The sequence below is a fragment of the Triticum urartu genome, chromosome 1A (assembly GCF_056163025.1).
Source record: "Triticum urartu cultivar PI428250 chromosome 1A, HENAU_Tu73, whole genome shotgun sequence".
Taxonomy (NCBI): Eukaryota; Viridiplantae; Streptophyta; class Magnoliopsida; order Poales; family Poaceae; genus Triticum; species Triticum urartu.
Genome location: NC_141873.1, coordinates 582254061 through 582277778, shown reverse-complemented (window position 1 = coordinate 582277778; position 23718 = coordinate 582254061). Strand labels below are relative to the sequence as shown.

Sequence of the window (23718 nt, the reverse complement as noted above, 5' to 3'; positions counted from 1 at the left end):
ATGATGAGCCCAGACTCTGCAAAATGGCTTGAGGCCATGAAATCTGAGATGGGATCCATGTATGAGAACAAAGTGTAGACTTTGGTTGACTTGCCCGATGATCGGCAAGCCATAGAAAATAAATGGATCTTCAAGAGGAAGACGGACGCTGATAGTAGTGTTACTATCTACAAAGCTAGAATTGTCGCAAATTTTTTTTCGACAAGTTTAAAGGTGTTGACTACGATGAGAGTTTCTCACTCGTATCTATGCTTAAGTCTGTCCGAATCATGTTAGCAATTGCCGCATTTTATGAAATCTAGCAAATGGATAAACAAAACTGCATTCCTTAATGGATTTATTAAAGAAGAGTTGTATATGATGCAACCAGAAGGTTTTGTTAATCCTAAAGGTGCTAACAAAATATGCAAGCTCCAGCAATTCATCTATGGACTGGTGCAAGCATCTCGGAGTTGGAATACACGCTTTGATAAGTTTATCAAAGCATATAGTTTTATACAGACTTGCGGTGAAGCCTGTATTTACAAGAAAGTGAGTGGGAGCACTACAACATTTCTGATAAGTATATGTGAATGACATATTGTTGATCGGAAATAATGTAGAATTATTCTACAAAGCATAAAGGAGTATTTGAAAGGAGTTTTTCAAAGAAATACATCGGTGAAGCTACTTACATATTGAGCATCAAGATCTATAGAGATAGATCAAAACGCTTGATAAGTTTTTTCAATGAGTATATACCTTGACAAGATTTTGAAGTAGTTCAAAATGGAACAGTCAAAGAAAGAGTTCTTGCCTGTGTTACAAGGTGTGAAATTGAGTAAGACTCAAAACACGACCACGACAGAAGATAGAAAGAGAATGAAAGTCATTCCCTATGCCTTGGCCATAGGTTCTATAAAGTATGCCATGCTGTGTACCAGATCTATTGTATACCCTACACTGATTTTGGCGAGGGAGTACAATAGTGATCTAGGAGTAGATCACTGGACAGCGGTCAAAATTATCCTTAGTGGAATAAGGATATGTTTCTCAATTATGGACGTGACAAAAAAAGGGTTCGTCATAAAGGGTTACGTCGGTGCAAATTTTGACACTGATCTAGATAACTCCAAGTCTCAATCTGGATACATATTGAAAGTGGAAGCAATTATCTAAGAGTAGCTCCATGCAGAGCATCGTTGACATAGAAATTTGCAAAATACATACGGATCTGAATATGGCAGACCCGTTGACTAAACTTCTCTCACAAGCAAAACATGATCACACCTTAGTACTCTTTGGGTGTTAATCACATAAGCGATGTGAACTAGATTACTGAATTTAGTAAACCCTTTGGGTGTTGGGCACATGGCGATGTGAACTATGGGTGTTAATCACATGATGATGTGAACTATCGATGTTAATCACATGGTGATGTGATCTAGATTATTGACTCTAGTGCAAGTGGGAGACTGAAGGAAATATGCCCTAGAGGCAATAATAAAGTTATTATTTATTTCCTTATTTCATGATAAATGTTTATTATTCATGCTAGAATTGTATTAACCGGAAACATAATACATGTGTGAATACATAGACAAACAGAGTGTCACTAGTATGCCTCTACTTGACTAGCTCGTTAATCAAAGATGGTTATGTTTCCTAACCATGGACAAAGAGTTGTCATTTGATTAAACGGGATCACATCATTAGTTGAATGATCTGATTGACATGACCCATTCCATTAGCTTAGCACCCAATCGTTTAGTATGTTGCTATTGCTTTCTCCATGACTTATACATGTTCCTATGACTATGAGATTATGTAACCCCGTGTGCCGGAGGAACACTTTGTGTGCTACCAAACGTCACAACATAACTGGGTGATTATAAAGGTGCTCTACAGGTGTCTCCAAAGGTACATGTTGGGTTGACGTATTTCGAGATTAGGATTTGTCACTCCGATCGTCGGAGAGGTATCTCTGGGCCCTCTCGGTAATGCACATCACTTAAGCCTTGCAAGCATTGCAACTAATGAGTTAGTTGCGGGATGATGTATTACGGAACGAGTAAAGAGACTTGCCGGTAACGAGATTGAACTAGGTATTGGATACCGACGATCGAATCTCGGGCAAGTAACATACCGATGACAAAGGAAACAACGTATGTTGTTATGCGGTCTGACCGATAAAGATCTTCGTAGAATATGTAGGAGCCAATATGAGCATCCAGGTTCCGCTATTGGTTATTGACCGGAGACGAGTCTCGGTCATGTCTACATTGTTCTCGAACCTGTAGGGTCCGCACGCTTAAGGTTTCGATGACAATTATATTATGAGTTTATGAGTTTTGATGTACCGAAGGAGTTCGGAGTCCCGGATGTGATCACGGACATGACGAGGAGTGTCGAAATGGTCGAGACATAAAGATTGATATATTGGAAGCCTATGTTTGGATATCGGAAGTGTTCCGGGTGAAATCGGGATTTTACCGGAGTACCGGGAGGTTACCGGAACCCCCTGGAAGGTATATGGGCCTTAGTGGGCCTTGGTGGAAGAGAGGAGAGGTGGCCAGAGATGGGCCGCGCGCCTCTCCCCCCCTTGGTCCGAATAGGACAAGGAGAGGGGGCCGGCCCCCCTTCCTCCTCTCTCTCCTCTTTCCCCCCTCCACGAATCCTATTCCAACTAGGAAAGGAGGGGGGAGTCCTACTCCCTGGAGTAGGACTCCTCCTGGCGCGCCTCCTCTTGGCCGGCCGGCTCCCCCCTTTGAGCCTTTATATACGGAGGCAGGGGCACCCCCTAGAGACACAAGTTGATCCACATGATCATATTCTTAGCCGTGTGCGGTGCCCCCTTCCACCATAGTCCTTGATAATATTGTAGCAGTGCTTAGGCGAAGCCCTGCGACATTAGTACATCAAGATCGTCACCACGCCGTCGTGCTGACGGAACTCTTCCCCGACACTTTGCTGGATCGAAGTCCGGGAATCGTCATCGAGCTGAACGTGTGCTAGAACTCGGAGGTGACGTAGTTTCGGTGCTTGATTGGTCGGGCCGTGAAGACGTACGACTATATCAACCGCGTTGTCATAACGCTTCCGCTGTTGATCTACAAGGGTACGTAGATCACACCCTCCCCTCTCGTTGCTATGCATCACCATGATCTTGCGTGTGCGTAGGAATTTTTTTGAAATTACTACGTTACCCAACATTAATGTCAACATAGCAGGTTTAGTTCTATGCATGGCCTTGCTTTATGACTTATGGCTTCCGAGCCTTTTGACACATGGCGCCCTCCAATGACTCATCTTCGCCGAGTATCGTGCAGTAGGTACTCGGCAAACATGTGAACGCTTTGTCGAAGACGACACTTGGTAAACATCAAGGACACACGCCACCCTTTAGTGGATCCATCTTTGTCGAGTATGGTACGAAAGGTAGATTCTGCCTTGTAGCTCATGTTGACACTGGGTAAAGTCTTTGCCGAGTATTTGAGGGAAGGAACTCGGTGAAACTGAAGAGGGTACACCGAATAGAGTTTACCGAGTGTCACAATCGGTAAACTAGTTGCCGAGCGGATATCGGACTTGGCCGAGTACCCTTGGTATCCTTTGATTTTAAGTTAGACACTTGGCTCAACTTTGCCCAGGCTTCATAAAAATTCTGGCTCCGCCACTGGTCGTCTGTGATCGTGCCGTCCAAGTTCGGTGCATCGCCAGAGTCGTCTGGCCTCGACGGTTTGTAGCAAGGAACGTCCGGGCGGTTCGTTTGCATGCACGGTGTACTCCGGCTACCTTTGCTTGCGCGGCCATCTCCTAAACCCTCCATTATTTTCATCAACTTCTTAGTGTAGCGCAGGGGCAAAGAAGAGGAAGGATCTTGTTATATGCAAAGCCAGAGCTGAGCAGCGGCTTTAGTTATTGCATGCATGTTGCCGCAGCTGGACAACAAGCAAGATGCTAGATACATGCAAAACAAAGAGTTGGACGGTGGCGTTAGTAATTAGAAGCCCATACGGTTGGACGGTGCAAAACAGTATTCAATTCACCTAGGCTAAATATGGCAAATCTTACACCCCTGTTCCAACGCGTCACAGGACCATCTTGCTACTCTCAAACGGTGCCCAACAGCGCACAGCTTGCTAGGCGAAAATAGCAGCTTCAACACTACCAGCCAAGTACACCGCGCCTTGGAACTTTTGGTAAATGGCCAGAATTAGCCGATGCATTTGCTGGCCCAAAACAGCTACTGGCGCACACTGCTGCTTCAAAAAGGGACGCGGTCACTTTACCCTGAGTACACCTGCAAAGCCAGGCAGTAGGCTTCCTTTCTCGGCCCCTGACACCAAAAAGATTTGGCCCAGCTTTCTTTCCCTGGCGTGACGAAATTCAACAAATCATTATATTAAAACCTTATCCACTGACAGGTTCGGATCTCAAAGCAAACAAAGGATTCTGATAACAACCATCCAAGCTAGTGTGGATAGTGTATATATATATATATATATATGAAGAGTTCAGGCTGGTCCGCAGTGGGCTGGGTCTGTATCATCAAATCGAGTCCAGTGAGTCCAGTACGCACATGGCTCGTCGTGTTGTCAAATTCCCCAAATCCGCGCAACACAACGCCGGCGAGCCGGCTGCCCTCCCTTGACTTCCTCCCCCCTTCCTCCAAGCGCTAGGACGGCCGGAATTCTTTCACCTCCGGTCCACCGCCATCCTCTCGCCCTAGCGCCAGTGCGCCACCGTGGAGCTCGAGCAGAGGAGGTCGGCGACCGGAGATGGCGAGGGAGACAGAGGTCGTGGGCACAACGCGGCGGGGCACGAGGAGACGCCACCAGCCGACCACTCGGGTAAGACGATGTATCGCCACTGTCATATGTTTCAGGCTTTCTTCAGCATGGTTAGCTGCCCGTTAACACCGAGTAGAGTAGCAACAGTACAAGTAGAGTAGTTTGCTGACAGACAAGACAAACAAACTAGCAACAGACTTTGAGTGTTTAGGCATTCTCAACAAGCAAGTACAGCATCACCTATCACGCTCAACAAGACCGAATGAATGCAAGGCACTAACATACAAGTTTTACAATCATCTGTATCTCTGATCAAATATACTACTGTACAAAAGTAGTACAGTGATCGACGCAGGAAACAAAACTATGCAAACTAAGCACGAAGTACAAAGGACTAGGTTGACACCTTGGATACTATGTAGAACAGAACACTAGCTAGTAGAGGTGATGACCTGCGGCCTCAGACTTCCATGCTGCAACCTTGCAAAAAAGTTTCCCATCGCCACAGCTCTTAATTCCCTTGCTCCTGACGTGGTCCTCCTTCAAGTACATCGTCAATTTGAATCATCCACAAAAAAATCTTGCTGGGTGATTCAGGCCCTTCATTTTGCAACCTGGGTGTGCAGTATACGCACCATCTAGCATCTAATGTACTGCGAAATGAATGGTGAAAATTCCTTGATTAGATTTGATTCTAGTTGATATGAATGATAAGTGCAGATTTTGTATACACAAGGAAGATGTTTTGTTCAGATCAAGAAAAAAAAATGTTCCAGGTATAAATAACGCACTGGCCTGTGCTGCAAACAAATTCACAAGTCAGTTATTGTGTCCATCTTTACATTGGTAGTGGTACATGTGCGAATAGGCAGAAGCGTCTTACCTCGTTCAGAGGGACGCGTTACGTGTTATATAATCAGGGGCGAGATAAGAAGATTACATCTTGAAGAACAAGAGATAAGAGAGAGATTACAAAGAGGTATTCGGTTACAACCTAAGCTCTATCTCTCCTAATGATAGACGCGGCCAGGTCAGGTGTATATGCGCCATACATACGTGACACAGTATTATGTGTTTGACACCCTCCCTTAATCACAACTTCATCAAGTTGAGATTATATTTGAAGGCTTCAAAACTTTTAACAGGAAGAGCCTTGGTGAATCCATCTGCAATTTGATCCTGAGAATGCACAAAGCGAATGTCAAGCTGCTTTTGAGCCGCTCTTTCTCTGACAAAATGAAAATCAATCTCTATATGTTTTGTCCTGGCATGAAAAACAGGGTTAGCAGACAGATATGTAGCACCCAAGTTATCACACCACAGACAGGGAACCTTTGCACTTTTAACACCAAGTTCTTTCAGCATGGACTGTACCCATATAATCTCAGCTGTAGCATTTGCTAATGCTTTGTACTCCGCCTCTGTGCTGGATCTGGAAACTGTGGCCTGTTTTCTTGCACACCATGAAATCAGGTTAGGACCAAAGAATACTGCAAAGCCACCAGTTGAACGTCTATCATCCAAGCATCCTGCCCAATCTGAATCTGATAAGGCACTCACAAGTGTAGATGATGACTTACTAAGATTAAGACCAACATTGAGGGCGTGCTTAACATATCTGACTATGCGCTTTGCAGCAGTCCAATGAACTGTAGTAGGTGCATGAAGAAACTGGCAGACTTTATTGGCAGCAAACGAAATATCAGGTCTTGTAAGTGTTAAATATTGAAGTGCACCTACTAGACTTCTGTACTTTGTGCTGTCATCTGAGTTCAACGGTTGCCCCTCTGTGAGAGATAATTTTTCAGAACTAGACAATGGAGTAGGTGAGGGTTTACAACCTTGCAAGCCAGCCTTTTTTTACCAAATCTGTTGCATACTTTTCTTGAGATAGATGAATGCCATCTTCATGCTTCTTCACCTCTATCCCTAGAAAGTAGTGCAACTCTCCAAGATCCGTGAGAGAAAATTCTGCACTAAGATCCTTCAAGAGTCCTGAGATAGCCTCATCAGATGAACTTGTGACAATAATATCATCAACATATATGAGAACAAATATATGTGTGTTGCACTTATTGTAAATGAACAGTGAGGTATCTGACTTAGAAGGTATAAAACCAAGTGTCTGCATTTTGTGACTGAGACGTGAGTACCATGCTCTAGGAGCTTGTTTCAAACCATATAGTGCTTTATCAAGTTTGCACACATGAAGAGGTTTATTCTTACTTTCAAACCCAGGTGGTTGTTTCATGTACACTTCCTCTTCCAGAACACCATGAAGAAACGCGTTCTTTACATCTAGTTGTCTAAGACTCCAACCTCTGGAGACTGCAATAGACAAGACAAGACGGATGGTGGCTGCTTTAACAACAGGACTAAAGGTGTCCTCATAGTCTATACCATACCGTTGTTTAAAACCCTTTGCCACAAGCCGTGCTTTGTAGCGATCAATGGTTCCATCAGATTTCTTTTTGATCCTAAATACCCACTTGCAATCAATGATGTTTTTACCTTGCTGTGGAGGGACCAAATGCCAGGTTTTGTTCCTTTTTAGGGCCATGTATTCTTCTGTCATGGCCTCTCTCCAATGTTCATCACCAAGTGCTTCCTCAAGCGTGTATGGTTCTCCTGGTTCTCCTGTGGAGCAGATCATACCATATTTTGTTATATGCTTATAATCAATAGGTTGGATTACCCCTTTCTGCAGTCGTGTACGTCGCGGTGCTGGTGTAGAGGATCCCACGGCATCTACAGGAGTTGCACCAGGCGCCGATCCCAAGGAGGATGCGGTTGCAGCAGCTGCGTCGGGCACCGGATCAGCTGCATCAGGCGCTAGATCTTCTATGGCGGCAGATGAGCCACTGACGTGCAGACGAGGCACAGAAGATCCAGGCTCAGCCCCCCGTGCGTCAGCAGTGGAGCCCGCGCCGGTCGGTCGACGCAGATCGCGCCGCTTGTAACACACCGGTTGGACCGGGAAGCGAGCGCTCACAGGCGGCGGACACATGGGCGTGGGGGATTGGCGCGGAACGGCGATCACGCGGTCGCCAGCCGCTGGTTGGCGCAGACCAGGTGCGGGACCGGCTCCTGTCGCTCGGTCGGGCGCACGTGAGGCAGCTGTTGGCGCGGACTCCGGGGCGGATCGACCCAGGCCTGCAGTGGGTGTAGATCCCGAGGGGGATTCGGCTGACGGATCTGCAGCGCCTGTCAGCCCCGATCCCGAGGGGGATTTGCTCCCAGATTCTGGACACATGAAATAAGGCCCGGCTGCACCAATTTCTTCAGGATTTTCTCGTCCATTTTTTTCTGTACCGTCTCCTGCATCATCATACAACTCATGCAATGCAATAAGAGGGTTAGTCATCATAGAATCATCACAGTTTTGTGCCCCTTGAGCAAGCCCGGTAAGATTAGGAGATAAAAGAAGGATTTCTTTGCGGAGTAATGCACCGGCATTGGGATGAAGTTCAGAGAAAGGAAACTTAGTCTTGTCAAAAACCACATCTCGTGAAATATAGCCGCGGCCAGTAGAGACGTCAAGACACTTCACCCCCTTGTGTTGAGCACTATACCCAAGAAAAACACACTGTTTTGAGCGAAACATTAGTTTGCGAGTGTTGTAAGGACGGAGATTTGGCCAACATGCGCACCCAAAGACACGAAGCGATGTATAATCTGGTTTGACATGAAGGAGTCTTTCGGTGGGAGTTTCATTGTTTATGACACGACTTGGAAGCATGTTGATAATGTGTACAGCAGTGAGGAAGGCCTCATCCCAGAATTTGAGGGGCATAGAGGCACCTGCTAGGAGAGCTAAACCAACTTCAACTATGTGCCTATGCTTGCGCTCCGCTAAGCCGTTTTGTTGGTGAGCGTGAGGGCATGACACATGATGGGAAATGCCAAGTGTTTGGAAGAAGGAATTGAGCTTCTCATATTCCCCTCCCCAGTCGGATTGGACAGCAAGTATTTTGCTATCAAACTGGCGTTCAACGAGGGCTTGGAAGTTTATAAATACTTGAAACACTTCGGATCTTTTCTTAAGAAGATAGATCCAAGAAAACTTGCTGTAGTCATCAATAAAACTAACATAGTATGTGTGTCTCCCAACAGAGCTAGGGGCAGGACCCCAAACATCGGAAAATATTAATTGCAAAGGTTTAGTAGAGACACTTGTAGAGATGGGATAAGGCAATTGATGACATTTTGCTCTTTGGCATGAATCACAAATAGTTTCAACATGACGCTCACCAATAAACGGGAGCTTATTCTTCCTAAGCAAACATTCAACTAAGGAAAAAGAGGCATGTCCTAGACGATCGTGCCATCGTGTGGACGAAAGCTTGATAGCACCACAAGCTTGTTTATTGTTTCTTCGAAACTCCGGAAGCAACGGGTAAAGTCCTCGAACACATCTACCTCGATAGAGAGTTTTCCTCGTGGCCTGATCCTTGATCAAGAAGAAAGAGGGATGAAACTCAATGAAAACATTATTGTCAATGGTGATGCGATGAACAGACAGAAGGTTTTTGTTGGCACTAGGAACATGCAAGATTTTGCGAAGATGGATCTTACGGGAAGGGGTACGAAAAACTGAATGACCTATATGACTGATCCTCATACCCGCACCGCTGGCGGTGTGGATCTGATCCTTCCCTTGATACTTCTCGCGGAGAGTCACCTTCTCCAGCTCGCCCGTGAGATGGTTGGTGGCGCCGCTGTCTAGATACCAGTTGGTATCCACGCCATAGGCTCCCTCCGCGGCGGCGGCCACCTTGTCATCGTCTTCAGAAGATGCATCGTCCTCATTAAATCTGTACCAGTAGTCCTTGGCCATGTGGCCAGGCTTGCCGCAGATCTGACAACGGACAACATCGGGGCGGGACTTGCCATAGCCACCACGGCGCTCCCTGGTGTTGGTGGAGTTGGGGCGCCCGGAGCGAGGGCTTGAGTTGGTGGAGTTGCCGGGACCGCCGTGCTTGCCCTTGGGACGAGGAGGGCGCGAGGAGTGGCCGCCACGTCCACGCATGGCCGCGTTTGTAGACGACTTGAAGCCACCACCGGAGTTCTGGAACTGGGCCATGCGCTGATTGAAGTTGCTGAGCATGGCAAAGAGTTCGTCGAGGGAGACGGGCGTGACGCGGGCGTCGAGGGCCGAGACAAGAGGCTGGTAGTCCATGTCCAGCCCATGGATGATGTAGGAGATCATCTCGTCATCCTGGATGGCTTTGCCGGCCGAGGCGAGATCATCGGTGAGGCCACGCATAGAGGCGAAGTAGGCGGCGACTGATTGATTACCTTTCTGGGCATTGATGAGGGCGGTGCGGATGTTGTTGACGCGGCTCAAGGACTGCGACGAAAACATTCTCGTCAGCGCCGTCCAGAGCGCGTGCGCGGTGGTGATCGCGGTCACCGTGACGAGCACCTCTTTTGAGAGGTTGCTTAGCAGGAAGCCGAGCACCTGCTAGTCCTCCTTGACCCAGATGGGGTGGAGAGGGTTGGGCTCAGAAGTCTCCTTCCCGTCCTTGTCCTTGGTGACGATCGAGAAGGCTAGCTGGTTCCGGCATGGTGCCGTCCGCATAGCCAAAGAGACCAGCCCCTCTCAGCTGGGGTGTGATCTGTGTCCTCCATAGCACATAATTTGTGCGGGAGAGCTTCTCCGTGACCTGGCCGTTTAGGCTTGAGTGGAAGGTGGCGGAGGAGGAAGACATGGATGCTATTGCTACCGGAACCCTAGATGAGTTTGGAAGAGGCAGCTCTGATTACCATGTGCGAATAGGCAGAAGCGTCTTACCTCGTTCAGAGGGACGCGTTACGTGTTATATAATCAGGGGCGCACCTCCCTGGCAACAGCGCATACAAAGTAGTTGGAGATCTTCTAGAGAGATAAGAAGATTACATCTTGGAGAACAAGAGATAAGAGAGAGAGATTACAAAGAGGTATTCGGTTACAACCTAAGCTCTATCTCTCCTAATGATAGACGCGGCCAGGTCAGGTGTATATGCGCCATACATACGTGACACAATATTATGTGTTTGACAGTACACTGTCACTAGACGTACTCTAGAAATTAGACTACTCGTCTTTGCACTATTATTATATTTTGCAAAGCAAGGCGCTTTTAAACAAAAGGGAAATTGGAATGCCAAGTAGATAAATATCTCTGCATTTATGCATGAAAAACTCAATAAGAAATGCAAGACTGAATACATCAAGAAAAGAAGAAAGATGAAGCATATCAAAATAAGAAATGTATGACAAAGGGCTTGGCAGGACACGTACCTTCTTTTCTATGCGAGCCAGCTTGGCCTTTGTCTCCTCTAATTCACACCATTCCTTTAGTCCAGGGCACCCCGTTATTTGTAGGTTAGTGAGTTGATGTATTCCCTCAGGAAAAGACTTGATACCATCACATCCACTCAGACAAAGTCTCTTTAGAGAGGTGGGCAGGGCAGATTCCCTTTCTTGGTTGTGAGTGAGCTTCATCTTTCCCTCCTCTGGTTCAGCAACCACGTGCTCTAATGCATAGCACCAACCCAATCCTATTCGCTGGAGGCTGGTGAGCTGTTGTATGCTTGCGGGCAAAAACATCAAGCCATAATTGTCTTCTATGAAAAGTTCCTTGAGAGAGGTTAATTTGCCTATCCAATGTGGCAGTGCAGATATGCTTCTGCAGCCGCTCAGTGTTAGTGATTCAAGCTTTGTGAGTTGCCTCATGTTCTCATTCAACTCCTTTACACCATGGCTACCCATTATAATCAGTTTCTTTAGGGATGGGAGCTCGCCCAACCATATTGGCAGTTCTTCCATGTCTTCGTCTTGTAGCCATAGTTCCTCCAAAGAGGATAGTAGTTGGATGATATCTGGTGAGCCGGTTAGATCGCCACAATTGGCAATAGACAAAGAAGGGAGTCCGGGGAAGTGTCGAAGCAACCTCCACTCATGCAGAGGCCCCTTGCAGTCTCTAACTGACAACATAGTAGTTACTGGAGAAGAGGAGGAAGCACTGATGTGTGACACAATGCACTCATCCCATGATGATAACACATTATCACTGCATATTATCTCCCACTGTTCAGATTTAGGCAGAGGCCCTTTCATCCTTAGCATTGGGCAACCATTTATTCCTACTACTTTTAACACGTTCTCCTCACCGGTGGAGTATGAAGTGTCCCACTCTTCCAGATTTGCCATATCTCTGAGAACCAGTGAGTCCAGGTTTGGTAGTTGGCCCACTACCCAGCCTGGAAAGCAGACACTGTTATAACCACTTATCTCCAATCTACTCAGCGTGCTTGGAGGCACTAGTTTTTCCAGCAACAGTTTGTCATCCACAAATCTGTCAACACCTTGAGTCCACTCCAGTTTCAACTTCCGAATGCTTTGCTTTTCCATTAATTTTATACTATGTGCCTCTCGTGTGGACTTCACATTTTCAAGTTTAGTTATCTCCAGCTCAAAAGGATCTGTGGACTTTAGCAGGACAAGATTGCTGCTAGATCCATCATTACCAGCACGCACCACAAAGTGTGGTAACGATATTGCACTGCTACCGAGTTGAGGTATTTCAGCAAGATTGTAACAATTCTCTAAATAAAGAAACTTCAAGCTACCAACTGTACATATACTTTCAGGTATTCTTTCAATGTTATAATTTCCAGACAAGTCCAAATGCTCTAGCTCTGAAAGATTAATTCCGCATATATGGTTGATGAGAATGTCCCAGGTTTCTGTGGAGAGAGGGTTGAAATTGAATGCATATTTGTTCGGTTCATCCGAGGAATCTACTGGTATGTTTCTTAATCTAGATAGATTTAAATACCGGAGCTTGGTCAGATCATCTGGCAGGGAACTGACGTGTGTTTCTTTTAAATTCAAATATTGCAGACTGGTAAGACCAACCAAAGCTTCATGTACACCATCAACCATATAACAACGTGATAAGTCAAGATGGCGCAGATTCTTCAGACTCCCAAATAATCTTGGCAATTTTTTCATATCTCGCCAACCTGATAAGTTTAAGTACTTGAGTTGACTGAATCCGCCCAAAGATTCAGGGAGCTTTTTGAGTCCACATTCCCTTGAAGATAAGTTCAAATACTCGAGTTTTGTGAGGTCACCCAAAAATTCTGCTTCTTTACCACATTGAAGATATGAGCTGTTTGATAAGTTTAAATACTGCAGTTTGGATAGGCCGCCCAGAACTTCTGGTATATCTCCGATATTTGGGCAGTATGATAAGTTCAAATACTCTAGCTCTGTGAGACTCTCCAAGAACACTGATATTCCTTCCACAGATGAGCAATTTGATAAGTCCAAATGCGCCAATTTTTGTAGCCTCCTGAATGATTCTGGCAGTTTTGTAATTCCCGAACAACTTGACAAATCAAGATACATTAGACTCTCAATTTCTCCAATTGACTCTGATAATGCTAAGATTGTAGGAGATCCATGAAGATTTAGATAAATCAATTTTGAGAGCTTAGTGATACTGTCCGGAATCTTTGCATCTTGGACTCTTGAAGCATTAAGATATCTCAATTGCTTCAGTTCACCAATACAATCTGCCAACGTATATATGGTGCACTCACTTAAGTCCAAGACATGCAAAGACTTGGCAGATGAAAATGCAGCATCATGAAGTTCATATTTGTCACAATCCATAAAACGCAACGCTCTTATCTTGGATAAGTCTGATCCCAATGGCTTGCTACAATCATCTAGCAATGCATAGTGGTAGCGGCTTCCTTCAGCATTATTGATATTGCCAACAAAAATAATTTCATCCTCCATGACAGATCTTGCTAAATCATGCACCAGGTCATGCATGGTCAACAATATAACATCTTCATCATATAGCTCAAAAGTCTGCAACAAAATCATTCAGCAGTGTCAGACTTTTGGATTTGTTTAGATTTAAACAACTTATGACTTCATTCCTCAAATCTAAAACATTTCATGCGTCAACTCCTTTATTAAACACTAAATTTTATTTTTGGTCCCCTGCTATTTCCCAAGTTTAGATTTGGTCTTTAAGATCCAAACTAGAAAATTATGAACTTTGAGTCTCAAGCCCATACGAATTTCTTGTCTCAAACGTTGCAAAATCATATTTGATGACGCGACGTTATTTTGCGCCAGCGTCTACTAGTTAAACATGATTTTACTTAACAAAATATGTGAATTCAAGGAAACTAGGGAAGGAAAATAATTATTTGATAAAATTTTAGAATAAGCAAAAAATACTGCGAACACTAATGCAACAGAAGCACAAAAAAACAAGAATATGTAGGAAAATGAAAACCCTGCACTGCCTTGCTTCATCCTCGCCTCTAGGGATGATGACCTATCAACGAGAAAGACGAGGAGGTTGCTGTTCATCGTCTCCCACCTCCCTATGTAGGCAGGTGGTAGCCGGCCTCGGCCTCCATCAAGGTAGTTGCAACAGGCAGCCTGCATCATCAGATCCCGCGGCAGCAACCACAATTTTTCAGTCTCTCACTAGTACGGAACAACCTATCACATAAGATACATCACCAGCAATTTTGACGAAACCCGGTGGAGATAGCTGCCATGGTCCATTAAAGATGGGATCTCACTGGTTTCAGAAGATATGCTTATAATTATATGTACGAACTTATTCTTAGTTGTAGAGAAACGTGTATTTGTCTATTTGACCATTTTGTGTGAAAGGAATTGCATCGATGCTTTTTTAATGTGAGCTCGCTAGCAGGAATATTATTATTATTACTTTTGGCTGATGTAAGATGACTAGCGATTGACCGTCTGATGCATGTGTTCATTGGCGGGTTACTCTGTCCACGTGTGTTAGCTCGAGCTATCTCTGTCCCGTGAGTACTGGTGGCTGGCAAAACCGCTAGTATAATGTACACTACTCCTTCCGTCCCATAATGTAACACATTTTTTCATGCTATTGGTAGTGTCAAAACCCGTCTTACATTATGGGACGGAGGGAGTATCCCCGTAACTTAATATAAGACGTTTTTGGCACTATAACAATGTCAAAGTCTTATATTAAGTTGCGGAGGGAGTATGTCTGACACTATTTTGTGATGGTACTGTCTGGTTTGCATGTATACCTGGGGTGATTCTCCATGATGATTTCTAAGACCGCTACAGTGAACCAAAATATATTGGTGTATATTTCTCGATTAATGTTGTAAAAAGACTGATTCTAAAAGAATATCGGAAAAAGAACAGGGAGATTAACTTCTCGCACCAAGTAATCATGCTAGTCACAGTAAGCCCAATAGCACGTGTAAATAAGAGACTGTGTTTATGCAAATGCATGTGCCACATCTGGATGCGAACTAAAGACCTCGGGGTGGGCATTTCTTACAACAGGACATTACAATTTTCCCGATGGCCTTAGCACTCCCTCGGATCCACCTTGTCACTGCTTTAGTTCAACTTTATACTAGATCCGAGGGAGTACTTACTAATGTGTACTTTTTGTTTAACTAGCATGCTACAGTAAAACCAATAATTGAATATTGTAGGGATGTGTTGTGGTGCATTTGTGTGTATCAGTCAATGAGATATTGTCAAGAAGTTATTTGGAAAAGCTGCACTATGAGCAATGAGATGTACTCCAAATCATTCTCAGCAATTTTAGAATTATATTATAATTTCAATATCTGTGAGCTTGTGTACTCCCTCCGTTCTAAAATAGATGACCCAATTTTGTACTAACTTTAGTACAAAATTGGATCATCTATTTTAGAACGGAGGGAGTACTTTACAACTATACTTGAGTTACTTTACGCCAGTTCCAAAAGAACAATGAAAACAAATCGTAAAAGGTATGCATAACTCACCGTTGATGACTTGAAATGGTCAAGAAAAGAAAGGCCCAAAAGCTGACTAATGTATCTCTCGCCAAGCTCCCGAGTAGAGAAACCAAGAGAAACCCAATGATGAATAAGATCATCTTTAAGTATCTCGTGACCTTTTGGAAATATTGCACAATAGGCAAAGCATAGCTTCAGATATGAAGGCATAACACTATAACTTAATTTCAGAGATGCAAGCACTTGTGTAGAAGATGTATCTTCCAGAGAAGATGCAGACCAGATTTCATAGATTGCAGCGTGTGTCCAAGTGATTTAGCTGCTAATGCCACACCCGCACACTTCATTGCAATGACCTTCCCTATTTCCACCAATTGCTCTTTGTCACCTCTAGATTCAAATGCACTCTTTTGCTTTATAATAGACCAACACATATCATCAGTTAAGGGTGCTAATTTACATGGTCGTATGGTAGATATCTTCTTTGCAATACCTTCAGTCCGTGTGGTTGCTATAACAACCACCTTACTGCTCTCCCCAACTTTTAACATATCTTTCAGTTCTTCCAACTGAGATATGTCGTCTTCCCACAGGTCATCTAAAACAATCAGAATCTTCTTGTTGGCAAGGAGCTTTTCAAGGGAATTACGGATCATCTTCTTTCCAGTGTACCCACTCTCTTTATCTTTCTCTGATAGTTGTGATATTATAGAGTCGCCAATTTTGATCAAATCAAATGTCTGAGACACGTAAACCCACACTTGAGAGTATTCATTGAACTGGGAACTATTGTAAACCATTTTTTGCCAAGGTTGTCTTGCCAAGGCTCCAATGCCATATATAGGAAGGATTGTGATATCTTCTGTCATGCTCTCAGATAAAGAAACCAATATTATATCTCTCTCCTCAGTCCTCCCAACGATTTGTGTCTCCAGGGTTGATGATGTTTCCCGTATATCAGTCACCTTTGGCTCATTGGCATTAGTGCAGTCTGTTAACTTGAATTCCTTGTGTTGATCTGTTATGACCTTCAGGTTGTCCCTCATGTTCTTCATCGTATTGGCCATTGTAATGTTGGGGCCAATTGTGAGACAAGGGATCATGAACGCCAAATATTTTTTGAAGGAGAAGAACTGCAAGACAGTTGCATTGTTAGTAAAATACAAAATGGCCAGCACCCAGCAGTTTAGTATAGTAAGATATTACAAATGCATTCAGCCATTAAAAAAATTGTTTAAAAGATTAAGAGGAACATCCTGTTATTTCTAAGAACCTCCGACTGTAACTGCCAAGGTTAAGACCAATGCCACCTTTAATGATGTGCTGAGAACTGGAGCTAAAACAAAATGGTATGGAGATGTTTCAGATGCCCGGCCCGAAGGCTAAGGCCTGTGAAAACCATGTCTAGTTAATCCAAGGATCTGGTGCCCAGATTATTGTTGTGGAGACTGGATAACAGATTACCAAATATTGTAAAGATGTGGATGTGTTTATTAGCTGTGTGCATCCTAACTATAAAGAAGCAGAGTGTGTGCTCATTGTGTTTGTGTCCGCTTGATATTTCATTTTGAGTCGATAAAATCCATCATTTGTCGCAAAAAGTGTTGGTGAAGATGTGGACAATCATAGATCCAAGATCAAGCCAAACAATCTACTAGCAGATTCAATAGCTCAGTAAGTTTAACTAATTCTTTCCAAATTGTTTTCGAATACCTATATGGCAGCTCATTTTGTAGCCAAGCAAGCTACCGCTCAGCACCCCGGTGTGGTGTGCATCTGGATGCAGCAGATGTAAAGCACTTGTTTCTCAAAAGGAGAAAAGTACCATACTAACAATTTACTGCACAAATGCGTACCTTGCGCGCAGATGGCTGGGTGATGGCTTGTATATCTGCTTCGAACTCATCAATCATGTCAGAGACCTCATACAAGAAGTCCTTGAGCCGCTTCAGCCAAAGACCCGTCAGTTCGTCGGTGATGGACTGCCTCTCCGCGACCTTGAGCACTGCCGTGACAGACTCCAGCGCCATCTTCATCTTCTTGAGGTCCTTGTCCAAATTCATCTGTAGCGCGATCTGACCTCCAATCAGAGAACCAACCTGGTCACCCACCACCTTGAGCATGGCAGCAGCAAGCATACCGCCGAGCGCTGCCATGGCCGCCGCCTCTCAATACGTACGTGTTGGGTTGAAGGTGCTGGGAGGAAGAACGGTAGGGAAGACGATGGCGAGGTGCGTGATGGGATCTTGCTTGCTGGATCGGACCTTGGTAATTGCATCAAGACAACTCTATGCTCAGTCCTTGTGTGTGTTCATTTTTTTACTGAAGAGCTGTACGCATCTCTATGACTTGTATATATATTTTTTGTATGCTTGGTGTGCTAAGGCAGCTCTATATGCACTTGAGTTAGTAGTATGGGTATTAATTTACTCCCTCAGTTCCATAATGTAAGACATTTTTTGACACTACACTAGTGTCAAAAAAACATTATGGAAAGAGGGAGTATGAACGGTGTGAAATTGAAGTGTATTCACCAGGAAGATGGACAAAAGCTGTTGGCAGAGATACATGGAGGCATATGTGGTCACCACATTGGCGCAAGAGCATTTGTCGGCAAAGCATTCCGGCAAGGTTTCTTCTGGCCAACAGCCCTCCACGATGCAACTGCACAAGTAACCAAGTGTGAAGCGTGCCAGTTCCATTCCAAGCAGATACACCAACCAGCTCAAGTTTTCCAGACGATCCCTTTATCCTGGCCATTTTCGGTCTGGGGGCTCGACATCCTCGGCCCCTTTCCCCGAGCTGTCGGGGGCTTTGAGTACTTGTACGTTGCAATCGACAAGTTCACAAAGTACAGTGTCTTGTCAACAAACTGGTACATACTTAACTGCCGGGCTACTCTTTCCGCTTCTTCTTGCTCTTCGGGAAGTTTTCCTGTCTGAAGGAAACGGACAATCTGCTGCGCCCATGTTGGAGCTCGTGGCTCGACAACAGAGTAGTTACCAAAGTGTGTGGGTAGTTTGGGCGAATGTGCCGCCTCAGTGCAAACTTTGGCAGACATAACGTGTTTGGTGCCGGAAAGTGCGTGGAGTCATGTGAAGTGCCTTGCACATGCTGCTAAGTGCGTGGAGTAGTTTAAGCTTGGTTACAGCTTTTGGTCTTCTGGTTCAGTAATCAAACCGCTGGAGTATAGTAGGTGTTATCCAATTTTTTTTCATTAAATTAAGAGGGATTGACAGATATACGGTGTCTAGCTAGGACGCAGTGAGCATCAATGTTCGCTGGCAGCGAAAAGAATATACAGTACAAAATGCCTAGGATGCAGCGAGCATTGGTGAGCATCAGGGTTTTAGAGAAACGCTCATCGCTCCCGGGGAAGCTATCACAGGTAGAGGTAGATACATACAAGATGATAGGAGGGAGGCATACTACCAGCACCTACCTAAGCGAGTTTGGCGATCCAGGTTGAGATCTGCGGCGAAACTGTCATATTGGACACCCGGTAGGGAATGCAACGACAGTGCAAGCACTCGGTCTTAGATAATACTCCCTCCGTTCTTAAATATTTGTTTTTTAGAGATTTGAAATGAACTACCACATACGGATGTATATAGACATATTTTAGAGTGTAGAATCACTTATTTTGCTCCGTATATAGTCATTTGTTGAAATTTCTAGAAAGATAAATATTTAGAAACTGAGGGAGTAGTTGAGAATTGGATATGCAGTACTCTTTTGAGGAACAAGGAACGCAACGTTTCTCGTCATTATCATTAAGGGGAAGAGAGACGACATTTACAAGGGCACAGTGGGGCAAGAACAGGCTCATGCCCCACCACAAGACACCGACATTTTACACTCGAGCCAACGCCGCCAAACTCCAATCCTACTCCTCGCTACTCCCTGCCTCTTTGCTCTTGGCCATCCTCCAGAGTTTAGCTCTTCCTTGGCCAGCAGCACAACTCTCTCCACCGCCGTTGCGTTTGCTTTTCAAAGACTCTTGAGTTCAGTTCCAACCATAATTTGCGTATATAGTCCAATGATTAAGATAGTGGTCAGATCCTTGGCTTTCCACGCCCCAAAACCACTACTCGACGAAAACGCTCATCTACCGTAGCGTAGACACAAGATTAGTACAAACCTCAAACTAGCAGCGCCTCTTTCTCTCAGCCCCGATTGCTTACCAAGTGACAGCCTCTTCGAAGGTCAGCTGAAGCTGGTTTTAGTTAAGTTTGGTCCATACAGTTGTTGGACTTTTGGGTTCAGTAATCGAACCGCTGGTAGTAGTAGGTTTCGAACAGTCGTTTCGACAAGCAATGAGCTAGGGAGAGAGCTACCCAAACCGAAATGTAAACCCACCTCTGAGTCATGATCAACGTTGGATTTGGATGATAGGGGCGAGGCATACTACCAGCACCTGCCTAATCGAGTTTGTCGATCCAGGTTGAGATCTGTGCAAAAGGAGTCTTGGCTTAGTGGTTGGCATGCCGTTTTGTAGCCTAACGACCCGAGTTCAGTTCCTAAAATTGGTAGGTGATGCACAAGGATTTCCTCCCATTTATTGAGAATCAAGCTTGGTGTGTGGTGGAACCACTCATAAAGAAATATCTTGATACTCATTTTAAAAAAAATTGAGGACCATGTTTATCATGGTACTCGTACTAAAATGGTTATATGCATCCTAGTTGGTGCAGAGACTAGGAAGTGAAAATATCTCCCATTTTAGACGTGCACCTGATCCGGGGACAAGTAGCTCGCTAACCTCGTACCCCCTCGCGGCGCTCCTTACAGCGAGCGAGGGCGCAAACCTAACCGCCGGGGCTAGGCCTCCTCCTCCAGCTCCCTCCCTCGTCGCCGCCGGTGTGCGCGCCGATCCGGTCGGCTTAGGCGGCGGCGGGGATCTCTCTTCTCCTTGCTCGATGTCGCGTGGCGCGGGACGACGGCTTCAGCGATGGCGTCATGCTGATTCAGGGCACGGCGGCGTGGCGGCTTCCAACGGCGAGGGTGGAGTTCGGCTGGGCATGGCGTGGCGATCAGATGGGCGTGGCCAGAGGATGGAGGTGGGGCTGGGCATGACCGGTGGCGGTGGCGACGGCGGAGTCTGGCCCGGATCCGGTCATGGTGGTGACGGCGTCCCCTCTGTCAGGGATGACGGGCCAGGTGGTGGGTCCTTGTGGCGGCCGGTGCGGCGGATCTTGGGACCCCGTTTCCGAGCTCGTCGCAGGACGCACGTGGCAGCTGGAGCTTCCTCCGGCATCGATGGCGCTTGATGCGGGATCATGGCGTTGGTTGCCATTGTATGGGCGACGACAATGGCTGGCGGGATGGTGGGTGCTCCCTGTAGCGCCCAGAGTCAGGGTGGCGGCCCCTCTTCATCAACGGCGGCGGACTCTGAGGTCGTGTGGGCGACTCGGAGTCTGGATCTCGAGGTGGTGGCGGTATGGGTTCGATGTGGCTCGGCGGGTGACACATGTGCCTCTTTCGGAGTTGTCAGGCAATGCATGTCGCCGGCAGGTGGAGCCACCGGTGGATGCGCTACCGACGGATGTTATGCACAACGTCTTATGTGGAGACGTCAAGTCATGCCTGCTATCGGCAGGTGATGCATGGTGGCTCTGGTGGAGGTCTCATGTTTAGACTGTTGTTGTTGGATCAAAGGTGGTGCAGTAGTAGTGGGAGGCAGGCCGTATGGGACGTCTTTGTCTTCCGTTGTCTTCTCCAGAGGTATCCGGCTATCGAGGCGTCGGTAGACGGATAAGGGTGGATGGTATAGTAGGCTTCAACGACGAGTTTATGCACTCCGGTGGAAATACAAGATCACAGATCGGGCTATGTCGACGCGTGCCTGCGCCGTGTTCTTGCTGAAGGTGGTTAATTGAAGCTTGGCTTTGAGTATGAGAATCCTGAGTTCAACCATGTGGCAATTCCTTCTTGAAGGCGTAGCCCAGGAGTTGTGTATTTTTCGTCTTTGTTGTGTCTTATTACATAGGATTATAGTGGCCTCAAGGCATGTGAAGAGGAGATTGAAATCTGTCAAAAAGATTGAACTCCGAAGTTATTACGTTGGGTTACATCCAAACTTTTAAGAACCTGACGTCCGGTGTTATTATGTTGGATTACATCCAAACGTCTAAGAACCTGACAGATCCCTTCACAAAGGGTTTTATCACGCAGTGTGATAGATAATGCATCGATGAAGATGGGTTTGAGACCCACCATATGAGTTACCCATAATGGTAGCCTACTCTATGTGATCGGAGATCCCGTGAAATAAAAGTGGGAGACAAGCTGTCGGTCAGCTGGGAGGAGAATATCCCTATATTAATTATCCCACTCCGTGAAGATGCAATACTCTCCTAATCTGCATGGTAGGTTAATACACTTGTCTTAATGTGTTCCAAGTGGCCTATCTATATAAGCAGAGATGTTGTCCTGCAGAGCATATCCTGATGAACGCACCTACATAAATTTGACTGTTAAACGTCGCAGTCTGTGAGAATTGGGTGTTCTCTAATAAATTCAGGAAAGACCTTGGAGTATGGCGTATACGCTCCACCCGCGGGGAAGGCTTGCTGCAGCCCATTATCGACCAAGGATTTGTGTGAAACTAGTCCCCAGGAAACTTGTAGTTCAAGGCATAGTCCACTATTGAAGTTGTGGTCTAGTGTAGCAAAAAGTTCTAAGTGGAAGTTCAACTTAACGGTCTTCACTAAATACAGATATATAAACAATATTTTGGAACTAAAGGATGGCATGTGCCAATGAGACTTTGTGGGGGATTGTTGGAATTTGTTAGTAGGCCTTTGGCCCAAAGCCCAACTAAAAATCTGAAATTATCATGGCCCATTCATGCATGGCTGTGAATGGTGTGAGTGAGACTAAAGTTTAGTCCCACCCCGCTAGTTGACTGGTAGTTGCACCTCTTTATAAGGTGGGCTCTTCTAGCACTTGTATGAGCATGAAAAGAGGAGACCTACATATGCGCTTTGCCTCCTCGCCCGCCTCGTCACGCCGCGTCAGACCGGGCCGGGTTTCGGGATGAGATGAGTCGAGGACAAAGCTACGCACGTTGTCTATATTTTTTTCTTCTCGGAAAAATTAATAAGTCATTAATTATTAATAATGGACGCGTTAATTAGTCAGTCGTTTCCTATTCTTTAGGATCGTCGGGCTGTTACTAACTTGGATGTGGGATTTACTCCCACGACAAGACCTAACTGACCCGCTCTATATTGGCAGGAGGACGTCTATCCTAACTGCCACCACATCATATGGTTTCTCACCGTTCCAGATCATTGCGACGCCACGCAAGTCATTTCCATCCCTCTTTTCGGCGTGCACTGCGAGAAGGGACAACAGGCCTCTGAAACCCCGCCTCTCGTGATTCTCTACAGGAGAGGGGCGATCAGGTTTTTGGCGAGCGCACTCGCGCGACTGCTGGCAGTGACAACTTCACCAACGACAACTTCTTCCCCGACCTTGGCAATCTCTTCATCAACGACATGGGCGACAACATCAACGCCAGGCTGTCCTGTTCCTGCTGCATCATATGTGATTATGGCCTCCTTGTTTGGGATCGTACTAGAATTCCTACTTCTACTTTGTGCCCTAGATTCGAACTGTTCATCTACTATGTTAGTCTGCATGACTAGTTCAATCTCTCTTGTTGCTGTCATGATTTATTTACTATTTATTCGGATTAAATAGTAATTTGCTCATATATTCAACAGTCGAGGCCAATACAGATCGAGTCGGCCGAATGCACATACACGTAAAATTTTGGTCACATACCACATGAAGGGTAAATATGTTTTTAAGGTGTCATTTAACACCGTCAAGGCTTAAAATAGACGAAAGTTTCATAAAAGGCATAAAATTTACACTCGGTGTTAAATAAGGAAAGAAAAGTTTATTAGTGTCAAATAAGGCAACAAATTTGAAGATAATGTTAATTTAGGGTTCTCTCGTTTGTAATTATGTGCCACATTTCAAGTTTTTTCCGTCTTCTTCCCTACGGTGATGTGGATCATAACTGAAATGTATACTTGTTAAGACATTAGACTCTAGAGCTTGATATATGTTCTATAAGAATAAAGTAATCATTGGGAACTTGGAGCCTAGTAACACAAAACTT

At 45.3% G+C, this 23718-nt stretch overlaps 2 pseudogenes across 1 annotated transcript; both read right to left on the bottom strand.

Moving 5' to 3' along the window:
- Nucleotides 1–9860: 9860 nt before the first annotated feature.
- Nucleotides 9861–9999, bottom strand: LOC125549693 (small nucleolar RNA Z247; annotated as a pseudogene).
- A 2315-nt stretch (nt 10000–12314) lies between these two features.
- On the bottom strand, nt 12315–17927 carry LOC147993085 (putative disease resistance protein RGA1; annotated as a pseudogene). The gene is made up of 4 exons (XR_015610083.1): nt 17441–17927; nt 15612–16717; nt 12596–13641; nt 12315–12503 (listed from the first exon to the last, which is right to left on the bottom strand). The product of XR_015610083.1 is annotated as a putative disease resistance protein RGA1 (transcript).
- Between the last annotated feature and the right edge of the window lie 5791 nt (nt 17928–23718).